Source organism: Zophobas morio, unplaced genomic scaffold (assembly GCF_036711695.1).
Source record: "Zophobas morio isolate AGI-343-1 ecotype UQ-CSIRO unplaced genomic scaffold, CSIRO_AGI_Zmor_V1 ptg000322l, whole genome shotgun sequence".
NCBI classification, from domain to species: Eukaryota; Metazoa; Arthropoda; class Insecta; order Coleoptera; family Tenebrionidae; genus Zophobas; species Zophobas morio.
In genome coordinates, this window is record NW_026972426.1 from 59,395 (window position 1) to 78,655 (window position 19,261).

The 19,261-nt window shown below is 25.9% G+C and overlaps 1 long non-coding RNA gene across 1 annotated transcript; it reads left to right on the forward strand.

Moving 5' to 3' along the window:
- The first annotated feature begins 10,267 nt into the window (after window positions 1-10,267).
- On the forward strand, window positions 10,268-10,971 carry LOC135119930 (uncharacterized). Its single transcript, XR_010278430.1, has 4 exons — window positions 10,268-10,361; window positions 10,440-10,524; window positions 10,585-10,628; window positions 10,880-10,971. It is a non-coding gene; the product is annotated as an uncharacterized LOC135119930 (long non-coding RNA).
- The last annotated feature ends 8,290 nt before the right edge of the window (window positions 10,972-19,261 follow it).

Genomic DNA, 19,261 nt, shown 5'->3' on the forward strand with positions numbered 1-19,261 from the left:
AAAATGATTATATTTACTTTTTACTGAAAAAGTTTTGCAATTATAATATTTATAAAAATAAAAGTTAAACAATATATGTCAATATTTTCAACAGTACATAAATACTTTTATCATCAAAAATATTATAAAAAAAAGGAAAATAAAAATGTACAACTTGAAAAAAAGTATAAAATAGTTTTTTAAAAAAATGCTATATAAAATTGTTATAATAATAACGCCAGAGTTAAAAATATTGATAAATAAATATTAAACTTCAAACAATATTATTTGAGAATTACTGTTTAATGTAAAAAATATAAATTTAAAAATAAAAAAGACTTCAAAAGTATTTTCCTACATACTATTATCATAAATACAATACATAAAGAGTAGGATGAAAAATATTAAACTATAAAAATTAAATAAATATATGTTAATTTTTATGCAAATATAAAAATAATAGTAAGAAGGTGAAGTAAATTGTGTGAAGAAAATATTATTAAAAATAATTAATAATAGTAAAGGAAATTCTAATACAATATAATATAAACTAAAAAAACTTTATTATTAAAGTAAAAATATAAAAAAAATTCTAAAAAAAAAATTAATTTATATATTAAATGAAAATATTTAGATATTAAAATTATAACTATATAAAAAAGAATAAGAAAATGATAAGTTCATAAAATAAAATTTTAGTATTAAAAAATAAGAGTAAAATAAAAAAATGAAATAAAATAAATAATTTGAATTTAAAGAAATATAATGAATATAACAGTCATTAAAAATTATTAATAATAAAGGAAATAAGAATAAATTATAGCAATAGTAAATATATTTATGTGAAAGAAATATATATTATAAAGTAATACTAGATAAAATAACACTATTTAGTTATAATAATAAATAAAATAAGTATAACACATAGAAAATATAAAACAAATAATATTAGTAAATAAGAAAAGTAATAATATTAAATTTTTTAACCTATTTTTATAATAAATATGAAAATACATTAAAAAATTAGTATATGGATATAAAAAATAGCAATAGAATAATCAATAAATTTAATGATTAATTAAAAAAGGATATTTAATAGTTACTTATATATGTAAACATAAACTACGCGAAAAGAAAATAAATTAAAAGAAATGTTTTATATATCGTAAATATATTTATATAACATGTAAAAGTAAATAATTATTTGAATGTATTAACATTTACAATAATAATAATGATATCACAATAAAGTCAACAATAAGTTGTGTATACAATCAACAAACAGAAAAAGTAATTGTTGGAAAATAAAATTTATTTTAAAAATTAATAGATATAACAAAAAAATAATTATAAAAAGTAATACAAATTTCTATATATAAAATAAGGAATTAACTATAAACATATTTTATTATAAGAATAAATTTTCTTCCAAAAGTATAAATAGTATAAAAATATTTTAATTATAAGCAAAGAATTCATACAGCATTAAGACAATGAAGAGTATACGTAGCTGCTCCATATACAACTTTTTCATCACTACTTATTATTGTTTATTATTATTATTATTATAAGTATTATTATAGAAACCTGCAGAAAAGTCTCTGCCTAAAAAACGGAGCGAAAACATCAGCAACCACTTCGTTACAAATAGTGATAGAAACTTCCTAAAAACATTTATATTATATATATAAAAATATTACAAATTAATATTATTCATATATTTATTGTTATACTTATTAACTTTCTTTTTCTTTATTTATTTAGTGAAAATCTATTTTATTTATTATTTTTCCTATTTAATATTTTTTTTTTATAAATTAAACAAGTACTTTCGTTGCTTTCAGCAGACAGCTGTCTATATACTTCAGCCAACTCAGTAAAGCTGATAAACGTGAAGAGTTTTCCTCCTAAATATAAACAATGAAACTTATTAAAATGATGGTTCCTTAAAAAATTATATTAGTGCTATATATTGGATTATATAGATCCTTTTTAGTAAACGGGAAACTTTTCTAAATAAACTCGCAAATTTCAAGAATTAGAATTAAAATTTTGTAGTTATATTTCAATGAAAGGCAGAAACCAATCCCGTAGTACACTACTATTTCCCAACCAATCTTCTTTCATTAAAGAAAATGTAGGACTAATTTCACTATTATTACTATTCATCGTATTTGTTATTTCGTAAAAGGTCTCTGAGCAATAAAAGTTTTATCTTCTTATAGTTAGCATTTCGACAGAGAAAATCAATAGAACCTATCTTCTGTTACTCTTCTAAACTAAATTTTAAAAACTTTATCCATATTACAAAGTTTAACAAAAAATGTAGAAAATATTTATTATTATTAGTTTTAAAAGTATATAAAAACGGTATTTTAAAAAAAACGTAAAGGTCGCACGTGCCCGTTAATCGCTTAAAATATGGCCAATAATAAAAATTATAAAACTGTGAAGAAGATTAAGCCAATAAACCACTCATTTGTGGCATAAACATTGCACAAATACCAGTAAATAATATGTATAATAAGTAAACATTATTACTTAATAATATTAATAATCGTAGCAAAAGTAATATAAAGTTTATATCATTTTAGCTTCACTACAATTTTATTTTATTACTCGTTATACATACTTTTTACTTAAACTTTACTTCCACATTTATTTACATTATTTTTAAATTGTTATATTTTTTTATTTATTTACTTACTTTCAAATTTATTTAAATATATGCTCGATAATTATCACTTTAAGTAAATAGTATATCTTTACTTTTGTTATTATTATAATAATAATTTATATATAATTATAAAATATTCCATGTTAAGTTATATATTATATTTATTTATATATGTATGACTAATAGTAAATTACTATTATAAAACACTAATTTTACAAATATAAATATTTTATAACTTTTAACGATCCTTCCTTTATAGAGAAACTTGTGTGAGTCGGCAAGGAGTTTAACAGAAGATTCAACTTGTTGGCCTTTTAGTTCATAAAATAAATAGATTTTGTTAAATGTATAATTTATATTTTAAAAAGGTAATTTTTTTATACAAATTCTATAAAAGTTATATATATGAATTTAGAAAAAGTTATAAATACAGAATAAGTACGTTTGTACTATTGTTAAAAAAGTTACATATAAAAAAGTGTATGTGATATTTTTATAAAAAAAACTTTATATATTTTTTTTAAATAAAGTTTTTTTCTGCTTTTTGTTTTTAATAAAAGTTTCAAGTAATTTTATTAGAATTACTATTTTATAAAATAAAAAATATTTAGTCCTTATAAAAGGCAAAAAGCATAAATATAATGATAAAAAAGTTAAATAATAAACGAAAAGTTGCATAATTTTACAATGAGAGAAGGAAAGTTGGAATAATCCGTAATATACTTTGAAACAGTTGGCTGAATGGTTAACTCCAAAATATTAAGCATCCCCATTCGAGCTATAGCGCAAGAGTTCGATTCCTTATACATATTTAACAAGGTTTAATAATAAATCTCTTTTATATTATTTATTAAAGTTTCTCGTTTTATTTTTTTTAAGGAATATTTTATTTCATAACTTAAAAATATTATATTACCGAATAATAATTTTTTAAATTTATCGTTTATATTTTTAGTAAAGTTTACTATTTTTTTTTTAACTTCATACAAAAAACTAAACTACAAATGATAATATTGTTAAAGTTAATAACCATTAACAACAATAATATACATAAAGTATAAATAGGACAAAGAAATTAAAATTATAGGGTAAATAGCGCCAATACAAATCGGCTCAAATTAGCTAAACTTTAAACTTAAACTGATACAATTAATGTTAAGTGGTACCCGATTAAACAAAAAATTAAGCAAAGAAAAGTGAAGGCTCCGGTGTTGAGCCAACTTCTGGCTATAAACTGTGACCAAAATAACCATTAAATGATACCAAACAAAAAGTATCCAATTACAACTTAGTTAATATACATTATAAATAGTATGCAAACCATTTAACAATTTGTCGCACAATGTGTTAACAATTTATGTTCTAATACTCAATTAAGTAACAATATATTATTTTCTCATCATAACAAATTGTAAAAGCGGCTGTTTCCTTATAAATAGCGAATACTTAACACTCTTACAATAAAATTATGATAAAAATTTAAAGTTTTCAAATGAACTCAATTAAAACAATGAAAATTTTTATAATTTTATTATTTAAAAGAGTTGAAAAAAGATAATATTTCACAATTTTATATGGAAAACAAGCAAATAAGCACAGCAATAGGTAAAACTACATCACTGTCTGCTTTACTAGTCAGGGGTCAATCAAACTCCTTAAGGCGTCACTATAATAACTGCTATTAGCTAAATTAGATTTTAGAGTCCTCTAGAAAGGTTTAGTACGAACGCCATTGCTTTTACTTCCGAGGGTTTTTGTTAGTTCCCTCGAAAAGTTCATTAATACTTGTAACACTGTAGGGAAAACAATCATGATCGGAGACTTTACTAATAACTGTGATTATTGAAAAAGTTCAATTATTCAATTATCACTATTATTAAATTAAAAACAAACTGTCATTCGCTAATATTGTTAAGTTCATACTACCCTTCGTCGGATTAAAAAAATAATGTATATGATCAGAGAGAGAAGAGAGCAAATTACAAGTGCTTATAGTTCACTCATTGGTAAGTTATTATAAGGCTAAGTAAACACTTTTTTACTACTGGCCCGCCACTTATCAGCTCAGTTCTTTGCTTGCATTCCGAGTTTTATTAAATATATTTTTTGTTAGAGACTTCCTAAACGACTAAACTGCACCAAATAAACCAATTTTTGCTTGACAAGTATAAATTATTACTGTAAAAAATGCTATAACGCAGAAAAAAAAATAATAAAACACGTTTCATTTAACCAAACTTATCATAATTTATAATTATTTTTTTAAAAAAAAAATATTTTAATAAGGAAACGGCTACTTCACTTTTACTTCATATTAAAACTTTTATTAAAAAAATTGTCCAAAGTAGTTTTGTATATTATTTATAAAAAACTTTTCCTATAAATTTTGTTTTAAAAGAAAAAAACAAAAATTAGTAACGTATTTGTTAATTAATTTTAATTCTTCTTTTAACTTTTTAAAGTAAAAGTCGTTTTAACTAAACTTTTAATGTTTAATAAATTTTTTGCTTTTTTATAATAAAAAAGTGTGATTATTCAACGATAACTATTAAAATAAATGGGGGAAAAGGAGGACCTCCTTCAGCAAAAAATCAATTATTACATCAGAAAGAAAAAAGTTTAAAGATTCTGTATCTTTTGCTTCCTGGATAATAAAAAGAATGTTATTAATATGAATATTAAATTTCATAAAAATAAAAAATAGAAAAAACTAAAAAGAATATCTTAAACATAATTTATTGCTACGAATATGAGAATGTTCTTAAATATAATACTTTTTAAGTATAAAAGTTTTATAATAACGAAATTAATCTTAAAATTGTTTAGAATAAGTTAAAGTATCCAAGATAATAAGTAAGAAAAATGTAAGAAAAATATAAGAAAATTGTATATTATCATTTTATTATATATACAATAAAAGGTATAAAAATATAACTTATAAATATGTATAAGTATGCTTTATAATATATTAGTATCATGAATATATGAGAGTAATAATTTATATTATATATAAAATTATAAACACAATTTATTAGTATATATTTATTCCGGATATTATATATATATTTTTTAAAAATATTTTAATCATAATAAAAATATAATAATTATATACAACTGTATGAGCAAGCTTTTTTTATATAGTAATATAATTACTATTAAGTAAATTGGTAATAATACATAAATAAGCTAAATATATATTTTTTTAATATTATTAAAATAACATAAAAATACATAAGTATGATATATCTTATTATAATAATAAAAATATAAATAAGAGATAACTATGGAAACATTTATAATAATTATTACTAAAAGCATTTAATACTTTTTATTTTTATAATAAATATGATAATAATAAAAATGGACTACATCCAATATAAAAATATTTAAAAGTATATTATACAAAAATAGTTTAATAAAATATAAATATAAATAATATATTTTAAATTATAAAAATTAGCTTCATTATAAAATATGAAAAAGTATATTATTTATAGTAAAAAAGTTTATATAGAACATAACATATATTTATTTTTAAAAACGAATTAACTTTAGAAGAGTCGGTTATAATAAAATATTGCACATTAGAAGGTTCCTTCACAAGTTTTGATGAAAGTAAAGAAAAGAAAGAAACCAACATCTGCAAAAATAAAAAAAATAATTAATAAGTCTAACAATATTGATTATAAACGTCTTATTATTAATAATATATATATATTAATTATATAGTAAAGTTTATATAAAATTAAAACTTATATTTATTAATAGAAAATAAAATACGATATCTTATTAAAAGTAGAACTAAAAAAAAATAATTAATAGCAAGAATATAAAATTATAAAAGATAAATAAAACTATAAAACTTATAAAATTAATAATAAATTTAGAAAACTAATAAGTATGTTGGTAATGTTAAATAAAATTAAAAAAATTAAAAAAGTTCCTAAAATATATAAGTTTTATAAAAATTATAATTGCTATCAAAAAGCTTACAAATAAAAAAACAAAGAAAGTACAATAAAAATTATAATAAATTTAAATATATATATAAATATTAAGGTTAATAAAATAAAAATCTTCATTTCTAAGCAAACTTTCATAATAAACACTAAAAAAATTTAATAAAACAAATTACTGTAGTAATTAGTATGAAAATTAATATCATTTATATTTATATAAAGAATAAACAATAAGTATTAACAAAGAAATATTGCGTTAAAAATAAAAAATAATATAAAATAATACTAAAATAAATAGTAAAAAAAAGTTCATAAAAATAAACTATAATACGAGCATATACTAAAAGAATATAAAAGGTCAAGAAAAAAATTGAATATCTCAAATATTGTAAATAATATATTATAAATATATATTAAATTGAATGATAAAATAAATAAAAAATACATACAAAAGTTTTTAAAAAAACAATATTCTTAATAAAAAATAATTAATCTAATAAAGAACACAAAGCTATTAAAAAAGTATATTGATTATGAAAAGTATCTAATAAAATATAAAAATATTAAAAATATTGTAATTATACAACGTAAAGAAATAAATAATTAATTACAAAAAGAGAAAAAAGTTCACAAGCATTTATTAAAAAAATAAGTATAAGTATTATACTTTTTTTATTTTATTAAAAATAAGATAATATATATTCACTTATAATTATATCATCATAATAACAAACGTTTTATTTTTACTTACTAAATTCATAAAGTTGATTATTGTAAATTTTACGTTATAAAATTATTAGAAAACTAATTAATGTTTGAAAAATATGAAAAATAATATGAATAAAAAAAAATTTTAGAAAATTGAATATGGAAGTAAAAAAAATTAAAAAATAGTAAGAAAATAATAAAACTAGTTTCATGGTTAAAAAGTTATTGCCAAAAAAAATTAACAAAAATAATAAAACTGCCATCTTTTTTACTAATCTCTTTGATTAAAAGTTATTAATAATATTGAAAATTGTTTATAGTAATGTTAATATATTTACTCGTAAAAATATCAAAAATATATAAAAAACTGTTTTTTTGGTAAAAAAGTTATTAAAAAAGGTAAAAAATAAAAATAAAACAGAATTATTAATAATTTATTATTACTATAATAATAATAAAGTAAAAAAAAACTTCCAACTTTTTGTTGATACTTTATATATATATATATAGTTTACATAAACAAACACAATAATTATAAATATAAGTACGTATCCTTGCTGTACATTTTTGTTATTACTATTATTATACTAATAATTGTTATAATAGAAGTAAATATATGAAACATTAGAGTTACTTATAAATAATTTTATATCAAAGTTAAAATAATTATAAATATTACTATTACAAAATTTATTAGTAAAAAAAATAATATTATGTAATACCAAATAAAAAATTATGCAAATAGTACAGATCGTTCTTTATATTTAATAATAGTACTTAAAAAAGTTTTTATAAATTATATAATAAATATAAATGACGTTTTACTTATAAATACATAAAAAATTAAAATTTTTTTATAAACTATAATACTAATAATAGTTTTGAAAAAGATAATTAATATAAAACAATATATTTACTCATATACAATTTTTCTACTATCAGAGTTATAAAGTAATATGTATTATAATAAGAAAAAGTAATAAAAAAAAATAGGAAATACTTTTTTTAGAAAAAATTAGTGAAAAAAATTTGTAATTTAAAAAACCTTCTCACTTATTATTATTATTTTTTAATAATACATAGAAATATTTTAAAAATAAAAATAACTTTATAAATAAATATAAACAAGAAAAGTTTGTTATAGTTTTCTACTTCATCTGATGCGCTGTTCCTTTTAAGATAATACGACCGCATCAGTTTTCTTAGAGGACGATGAACCTTAGGAATAAAATAGTAAAGTTAAGTAAAACTAATTTAATAGTTTCTTTTATACAAATACATAAAAAAAATATTTATATTATGCATATAGAAAGTTAATAAGGCTTATGTAACTACCTAATAATATGATTATATTTTAAAAAATTTTTAAGTCAACGGTAAAATTAAAATCAAGAAAGAAAGTGTTTATACTGACATATAAAAAATTTAACACAATAAATATGATAAGGAACACAAAAGCAATAAGAAATCATAATAACTTCCAACATTATAAAGTAAAAACAAAAATATGAAGCGCAGGAATGTAAAATTTAGAAGTAACTCATATTATGTAAGAAATTACATGGTAATCGCTTAATTATGCTTCTTTAAATAGTACTATACTTTTAACTTTTAAAATGCTTTTCATTTATTCATATAAATTTTTATTATTACGGTTTCGTAGGATATTACGCTATAGTGCATTCCCTCTACAAAAGAAAAAAAAGTTTGAAATGCATAAAGTTTCATTCCTTTTGGAATCTGAAGTTAAATATATGAAAGAAAACTTTTCATAAATCTCTAAAAAGAACAGTTCAAACAGGAAAATAAAATTTATTACGTCTCTAGAGCCCATTAGAAAAAGAGAATCTAATACATTATTTTTTACTAAATAATTTAAAATGGGGACATTGCTGTTCTGTGTAGTTCTTAAATTTGTTATTATTATTGGTTAAAAAATAGAAAAATAAAGTCTTTCACCTTTTTCTGTCCTCTTCTATGAGAAGAGTCATCATTTTACTTAAAAGTTCAGGAAGTTTAAATTCAGAAGACATTTCTTCCTCAGCAAGAGCATGCTTATAGCAATCCAATATTTTCATCCAAGCATTAACAAATTCTTCCAAAGGTGAAGGGAAAGAAGGAGCAAGCTATAACATAATATATTAATTTCAAAGTTCCAAAAAGTTCACAAAAGTAACTTAAAGTGATTGGCTTAAGTAAAAATTTTTTTATTGACTAAAGTAAAAAAAAAACTCTTAGAGCCGAAGCATGAGAAGGAAAGAGGCATACTATCTCTGTTGCCTGTTCCAACACCGAAGAAGCACGTTGAATTACGTTATTTGCAAAATCTGTTAAACCAAATCTGTTCCACATTTTGTTTTCTTAGTACTTCAAAATATTATTAAACCCTTTTTTATGAGGGAGTTAAAAACTTAATAAGTCCTTTAGCTCAAAGTCATTAGAAACAATTTTTATAATACAGCGTTAATTTTTTCGAAACTAACACACCATATTCATCCAATGAGACCTTTTAAATTTTTTTCCTATTATAGTTACTCCTATCCGGTCTTTAAACATCTTTTAAACGCTTACTTTGTATGACTATAATAATGTATATATAACTCTAAAACAATTTCCAAATCTTAATATTTAAAAAAGAGTTAAATTATAGTTATCTGACATACTTTTACTAGGCGAAATTATTAACGGATGTATCCTTCCATAAGAGTTAGATAGACCAATTATTTGAAATAATATAATTCCATACTACGCTAGAATTAATTGGAATTCTTTGTGTTATTTCAAATAATTTGCAAACTTTAAACTTTCTTTTACAGCCCTATTTTTTGTAGGTAAGTGAAAAAACGTGAAATTATTTATTACCGATTCTACACTTCCCTTGGGCCCACGCGATTGCTTATAGAACAGTAAAACTTAGGATAATTTTTCGCTCAGGCTCGTACTGACTTTGGCTTGCCTTATGAGTACTGTAAAGTTACTAAGGCGGTGTATTCATGCTTCATATGTAAATCTTTTAAAACCTTCAAAAGAAATTGCTCGTAATTTTTTTTTAACTTTTACATATTTTATGGCCTGATAGTAGTTGAATTTTTCATTTAATTAACACGTTTTTTTAGCAATTATTTATAAAGAAGTGGATCCTACTGTATGCGCAGGTGCAAATATATATATAACAGGAGAAGATCCTAAGTTAAAGCCAAAGTTAATTCTATTTATTTTTGAAAGTTAAAAGTTTCTTACTTTACTTATACCACCGGAAAGCGATGAATATCCTGAGTGGCTTTGGTCTATATTGGAACCTATAAGTTATGATCTACTATAATACATACTTTTATTACTAAAGTTTCGTTTATATAGGTCTTTTTAGTGTTTTTAAATACTAACTATACTATATGCTGGTTTTAAGCCACATGATATATATAACAATTTTTTTGGAAAGTATACATTTTTATTATAATATTTTTAAGCTTTAAACATAACTTTTTACCTTTGTTTTTTTTTACTCAGTTTTAAATTTTATTTTACTCATAAAATTCATTTGTTTTGTCGATTGCAGCGTATACTACCAATGACAGGAAATATTGGAAGTTACTAAGAAAAAAGGAAATAATCCGCAAAAATTCATTACTCAAAAAGAAATAAATATTGTATACACAGCTTTACACTTGTATAAGTAAAATAAGTTTGATTTATATTTGTTACAACTTTGGTTAAATTAAAGTTTGGTTTAAAATGGCGAGTGCTTAAAAAAAGTTATCCTGAAGTAAATAGTTAATGGATAGTTTTAAAAATTATAGTTCTAAAAAACATTTTCCAGTGACGAACAAAGTAAAAAGCCTTAAGTTTTGGCAATCCACTTGTCAGTCCTGTAAGTTATTAGCAGCTTTTCTGTTGGTAGAGAGGAGTAACATAACGACTTAAAAAGCTTTAAATTCACTACTAAAGGTGGAAGCTAAGGAAGCCTTTATAAAGCTTTATTAATCCAAGTTTCTGTAAGGGTTCGCTTACTTTATAAGGTCACAATGCAAATATCTTTGCCAGCATAAAAGCATAAGGCACAAACACTATGGAAATTCAATATATAAGAGCTACTACCTTATCCACTATAGAAACTGAGTAGTTGCTCATCCTTGAAACTAGGTAAAGAGGACTTTAGCTAAGACCTATTTCTGAAGATTTTGCTGAACGTTTTAGTAGTTAACTGTCCTCAAATAATAGCACAACGCTCCTCTCGGTGGTATGTAAATATTATGAAAGCTAGTATAACAACTTTATGTGTCCTAGTTATTGGGTTCCCTTAGGCCTTATCTGTAAAAACGTTAAGAAAATGTTTTAAGTATAATTTAAAGAGGTTTCTATTAAAGCTATCAAAGCTTGTTATAACAACGTGGTGTAGAAGACGCGGAAATAAAGTTTATATTTTAGGCCAAAAGTTTAGCAGCAATACTTTTAAATTTTTGAATATGAAGAGGGAAGATATAAAATACCTTCAAAAACCAAGCAGGGACGCTCAATATCATAAAATTCGTAACACATTAATTAGTCTTGCAGTCCACGTGCATTTAGACATCAAGTCTTCAGCAGAAAGTCTAAATTTTCATGCTCTTCCTTTTACTGCGTGGGGTGTGGCACAGTTACCATGTACCATATATATTATCTAATAAAAATTTCTCATTTCTATTTTGGGTTTATTTACATATTAACGCTTTTTAGTTTTTTTAACCATTATAAAGATTACGACAGACTGTGTAGTACTAATTTGAAAACTAACAATTTTAAAGTAACTTACAATACCCCAAGATTTGACATTTAAAATAAAATGAAATAACGAGGTCTTTTTATTTTTCACAGACAACACTTCATCAAAATATTTATAACTTGTTAAAAATAATTTAATATTCAACGAACAAATACAATTTCTATGAGAAATGGCCGTAACTTTAAATTATCTCAAATTAATTGTGTAGATAAGGCATTGTATAAATAAGCACATTCGAACTGTTTTGCTTAGTTTTTTTGATTTTTAACAATTTATTCGGTTATGGTAACTCTGATGTACTCGTTTAATACATCATTACCAAAATATTCTTTAATATTAAAATTACAATTTGCTGTTTATAGATCTCTAATTGTCAGTTGACGAATACATAAAGCATCAAGTTGAAATTTTCAGTTTTTAAGCAAATATAGATATTAATATATAGAAAAGATTTTGCTTACCATTCTATTACGTTACCAAGTGCTTAGATAAGTAGAGATGTGTAGAGGAAAACAATTCATTAAACTTTTTTTGATTAAACAAAATTCCGGCTAAAACAAATAAAATTTTTGCTGATAGAACAAAAATCCATTTAATTTTTACGAATCAAAAAGAATTCCTTTAGAACGAATGATCCGACATTCTGCGCTTAGACTAGAAATTATTCACCAGAGCTTACACCCATCTCAAACTTTTGACAAAAACCTGAACTCTGCACTACTTAACAGGTAGACAATTTATTTTAGTTTATTTTAGCTTATTTAGCCTTGGGAGAAGCTCATCTAAAAGGTTTGATAATATGTTACTGACCTTTCCTTTCTGAGCAATACCGTCAAAGTGCACAAAAAAGAGCCATTTTCATTCTCCCAAGGTTATTTACTCTACAATTCGGGTCTAGATTACGGAGTTGTGAGAAGAGTTATGAGAACTTGTCTTTTTAAACGTAACAAACACGCGTATGATGTATTAAAGCAGCTATGCTTCAGTACAATTTTTTAAATATATACTTTATAAAACCAAGCAAGCACCAGTAAGCAGGTTTTTTGTTTGGGATGTGGAGAAATCTTCTCACTTATTATTGCTCTTTATTGACAAATATTATGCAGATAAAGTAAGAAATTAAAACATTAATAATAACACAAAATTTAAAGACTCAAGCTATTATATGAAATTTTAATGCGAGAACCAACCTATTTCCATGATATAGCTGAAGCTCAAACGGGTCATTAAAGAAAACACCAATTTTAGGAGTTCTAACAGGATGATAGAGTACACATTCGGTTTAAGCTTGTATTAAAGCAATCTCATATATGCACAGCTATAATTTTTATATTTAAGAACTTCTAGCCCTAACCGTATTATATTTAGAGCCCATTGCTGTAGCCGGCGAGAGCGTGCGCCTTCTCAAAGTTAGCAATTGACTTCATCTGCTAGTAGTTGATGGGTGTGCTGCTTGTATAGGACGTATACCCTTCCACATCAAATTGTGGGGCATCTTTTTTTGGAGATGCGGTAATTACAACAGCTTAATCCGTTAGTAGGTGGCATTAGCATTGCGTCGAAGGTTTTCAAAAAAACACTTAACATAGAGACAAAAATAACAATAGTAACAATAGCAACAAATTGATGAAACTAGCATAAACAACATAATCTTAATTATAAATTTTACTTAACTCAAAAATTAAATGGAAGTATTCAGAAATATCTTTTAATAAATCGCTTAGCACTACGCCCGAGAGATCTTTAGACTTGGATAAACGAGTATTCACAGTATACCTGTGCTGTTTGCATTCTAAACATTCCACTTTTAAATTTCCTTTAGCTACATCTACTGTCATTGGCCCTTTTAACCATGCGTAATTTTTATTTAACTTACAATGCTGATTGGTCATCGCTAACGCTTAAGCTTTAGCCCAACACGACTTATATTTTCAAATTACCTTAAACCATTAGCTTTTTAATTTAAGACCAGTTACACCAATCAGAACAAAAAAAATTCAACTATCTTATAAGCCTTAACAACGTTGTATACATAATTTGTCGACCGGTTATCTGGGTTGTCACAACAGCTCAGTGGTTATAGCATTGTCGCAATCTTAAGGTCACGAGTTCGCTTCCAGTCGGTGCCATCGCGCATTTTTTTCAGGTAGGGTGGTTACGTATACAGCATTTTTGTACACAATTTCTAATAAACCTTTTTAACCAAATATCTCTACATATAAATACCACAATTTGTTTTTAATTTGTCTTTTGAACTGAACCAAATTTAATGATAATAACATTGATAATTATATTAGTAATAGTAACTATAATATTAATAAATTTACTAGCCTCCTTCCCCTCCTCCCCACCGCCTCCCAAATATTCTTCGTAATTCAATTTGGGTATTCTTATCCTCACAATTAGAAGCTGACAACATTTCTATAAACTCCGCTTTAAATGCGAGAGATGACATAAAAAATATGGCTCCTCCCAAAGATGACGTTAGAAAACTTACAGTCCTTTACTTGACCTTAATGGTCATGAACATTATACCTGTCAGTTACCTTCTAATAAAGAGATGAAGATGGCCTCGCGCGGGGTCTTTATTTAGCTAAGCTGCAAAACATATTAATCAAAAGCTGAAAAATTAAGGGTTCTCTCCTTCCGTACTTATCAGAATGCGACGCAACGACAAGCTTAAAATACCAATGCCTTTGATCTTGTTAAATTACCTCAATCTGAATATAGTATATAACGTGAGAAATATAAGCTACAGTACAGTTTCTCTGGAACCTCTAAAAAATTGTGATAGAACTGCACACGGCTTTAGATGCCAATTATTTGAACATAGCGATAATTTTGGTTCCTTTGACTACAAACGTGCCAAATGACGAGAAGATAATATACCATGAAGTTATGCCCAAAAGAGTAAGATGAAAAGCTAAGAGGTGCAAACTTAATGGCGATCACACTGCAAACTACAGAGAGTGCATCTTTCATATTAAAACACTCCTCTTACAACGGCTGGGAAAAATGACGATAAGAAAATATCAGAGATTTTTTTACAGGACCTGGAATGAGTTATGCTAGCAAAATGTCGAGTGGTGATAGGAGACCTTCAACGTCTACTAATTTAGATAATTTAATAATTAATTATCTAGTAGTCCCCTTAACTGAGGCTATCAGTAACTAAATTTAAAATTCAATAAGCGAATTATTCCAGAAACTTAACGATCGGAAATGAATAATGAATACCGCTTAAAAATTTTGATTTTCTCTTGGAAGCAGACGGTTTAAGAAACAATAAATTTGAATTACTCGTTATTAAATTGGCGCTTTTTTCATTTCGGAAACTCACTTGAAAAAAGGCAATAAATTTAAATATCTAATTATTTTACTTATAGGTGCGTCGCATGGCCTCGAAAAAAGGAGTGGTAGCAATTATAGTTAAGAAAGGTTTCGAAATGTATTAAAGAAATCTTTAGAGCTTGGAAGCAATCGGGATACGCATTAAATTACAGGAGCAACGTAAAAATATCTGCTTATAAGCTCCCTAACAAGATGTTATCTTATGAAAACTTAGATTATATTTTCGGCTTATCGGACCCAGGCCAAAAATCTTAATCGCAAGCACACAATTGGAACAGCCGCTGTGCAAACTATAACTTGGGAATTGTTAGCAAATTGGGCTACCTGATTCCGTTGTTCTGCGCCAGATGCCCCAGCTCACATTACACCACGGGGGGGCATTGATGTAGTGGACATTGCGGTATCAAAAAAATATGAGTCGCTACAAGTATAAATTCTATTTGCGAGTAATCCACCAGTCATAATTCAGTTCTTATCGAGCTGGTAGACTATGTTTTTCTTGGAGGCTCAACTATCAAAATAACTTATTAACCAACTTTTTAAAAATTATTGGACAAAAATCTTATAAATATACTTTTCCGCTGTCGAACTTGCGCCCTTATAACGAATAAATCGCACCCAACTGCGGAGTGTCTCTTTTAAAGTTGCAATTAAATTCGACATCCGTCATCTGAGTCGGATATTGATGATCCAGTCTATCATCTAATCTACAATTCAAAATGAGTATGATACTGCCTCAACTTCTAAGCTAAGCTTTCTAGTTCCGCCCTCCTCTATTATGAATATGATTAAAAGGAGATACTGTTTTTAAATTAAAATCTTAAAAAACAGACTTTTAGGGGAAAATAGCCTACAACAAAGTAATTAATTTTTTGAGACAAAAGAGCTGAAGTGTTTAAACCCTGTGGCTTTGACCTTATGGAAATTTTAACAGGCCCCTCAATCCTTGTCTCAATTTATTTAGCATTCTGTAGTTAGTAAGTGCATATAACTTAGTGAGGGCTAAGTTGTAAAGCTATGCCTAAAGCTAACCAGTAGCTCGGCTGGAGAGATCTTTTTCTTTTATTGCGAGGTGACCCGCTACTCTTTTTTGTAATTCAGTAGCTAGAGTAAATAGTGTCAGTGCACTATAATGAAAATTCCACCAATTTATTATGAAAATATAGTAGCACATACTATTATGAAATATACGCAGACAACCTACACATACATTTAAACAAAAGTAAACCGCACAAAAACTATAATTAAAATTGAAACAATTAAAAAAATCATAAACTAATATTTTTAAAATAACCACGATTTAAAACACATTGGCAGGGCTATGTAAACCAGATATTTATTGTGCTAACTATCGACTCTGACACGTATATTAACGGAACCAAATTAAAAATGTTTATTCATAGAATCTTAGATTTAATCTAAACGGATATACTTCAGAAAATGCTATGTAACCTTTTGTAAAGAACCCTTTGATTGACTGTATTAAAATAACCCCCCCCCACCTCGCCCCTTTTTTTTCACGCTCCTTTTCCGTTCTAGGTATTAGTACATACTACCAGAGATAATTCTAACGTTTTCCCTTAATCATTGTCTTCGTTCTCCAAGAGTTCCACTGCGAATCAATAAGAGGAGTGGGCCCTGGTTTGAGGCGACCTCTAACTATATTAAACAATCTTTATTTTTAATAGTGAAGAGAAATCATTAGTATTATCAACTGCTTAAGGACCAAATGGCTGTGGGACTAATCAGTATACCCAACCTAATGATCAAACATTTTATTACTAAGGCTATTGCCCATATAAACGAGCTTTTTATATCGATATTAACTATATCTTACTTTCCCGTTCGTTGGAAGATAGTGGAATTTGTTTTTATTTCCAATTAAAAAAAAAAGGGGGAACCTTATTAAAGGCTATCTGCCCATGAGTCTACTACTAGCATTGGTAAAGTTGCAGAGGGTGTGATACTTGCATTATTAAGAAACTTTGCTAGATCCTACTCCAGATATTATATAATAAATAGAAAATTAACAGTTCGTGTAGGGACAATTAATTTAAATCTAAGGGATTAAAAAGCTGAGGAAGATAATGATCAACGCTTGTAGAAGTGCAGCATTGATTATAAAAAAGCCTTTACATTTAAAACCGCCAAACTTTACATTAACTTAAAATTGCTATTCCGCGGAGCTCTCGTGTTAAGTATTTAGAAGTTATTATGATTATAAACGCACTTGGAACGCTCAAGTTGATATGTCTTGAGATTAATGAACGCTGCAAAGAATGTCCTATACCCATTATATGTAGGCGCAGAAAACTCCACCTTAAAAATAAGGTGCTTCTGTTTGTTGACCCTACAATATTAAAAAGAGTTTTAGTTCTAAAAATATCCAATTCATATGTGTAACTATATTATACTATTATGCAACTTTTTTTGTTAACCATTGGACAAAGAAAATTTTCTGGTTAATACATTTAATATATTTTTAAACAGCTTGTAACGGTGTTAAGATAAAACTTTCATCTTTAAGAGTGGAACAAAGATATATATAAAAAAGCAAACGACTCCAAAGATTTTTTTCCAGTTTTTATTGCAATTTTTATGGAAAGTTGATTTCATTGTCATTTCTCTTAAAATTTTTTACGGTCAAGCATAGACTATAAGAAAAGAAAAAGCGATTTATTTAAATTTTACTACGCTTGAATAGTTTTGGACTTTACTTGAATTGCACCTACAAAGCTGCGCTTATAATTTTAAAGGAACAGTCGCCTTGACTTAGGCCGCAGGGGATTCCTTTATTTCGAAGTGCAGCAGCGGTAATGGTGCCGTGCGCTTCATCGTGTTAAAATGGACTCTGCTCTTTCCCACATTAAATGTAATTTTTTAACGAAGACAACAGTTGGCAAGTGTCACTAGGTAGCACTGCAAAGGCCTGTGCGATAAGTTAGGCGACTGGACGAGGAGCAAATAGCCGTATTATCTACATATAATGTAATCCGCGTGTAGGGGCCGTTAAGCTGAAGCACATCGCCGCGTAAAGTGCAAAGAGTAAAGGTGTTAGAAGAGGCCCTTGTATGGCTCCAGCTGTTAAAGATCTTATGAGAGTGTGTACATCACTCAGCTGTACTAAAAATGCAGTCGTTAAGGTGAGATTAATCACGTTAAATAAAACAATAAGAAGGGCTAATACGAGCAATTTGTGAAAAAGTCCATGCGACAAACGCTTTCAAGCGGCATAGTATGCCAGGCTTCAGCTACTTTGTCAACGACTGAGAAGAGACTAATTGATCTCGTTTTGCTTAGCATTAATGCTGGACTTGACGTATTCGGGGTAGCACAACAGGTGCCATCTTCCAGGGCAATAGGAAGGGCATAGGGCCATCGTGGGATTTTTGAGGCAGCATGAACGTTCTATCGCCACCTTTAGTAGTTCCTTGCCTTTGGTCTCGTTAAACTTTAATAAGCTACATGATTTCGACTGTGGTGATCAACTCAAGCTCTTCTTCGGAATCAGCGGGGAAATTAGGACCAACTGTTTAAAGCATAACTGCTCTGGTTACTGTCTAGTAACCCCAAGTGAAGAGAAAACGAAAATTAATTAGCAATATTGGGCATAAAAAACGGCGGTAAAAACTTAAAAAGATGAAAGTATTTTAAAGTATTTTTTGCAACTATAGGGCTTATGATATATTTTAAGTATAATAGTATTCGAAGAAACATGAAAAGAGGTTTATACGAACAATAACAATTTTGTCTTAAATTTTTAACAGGTGCTTATTGGGTCACCCAAAGAAACACGTGATATACACACATTCAGTAAATACATTAAAC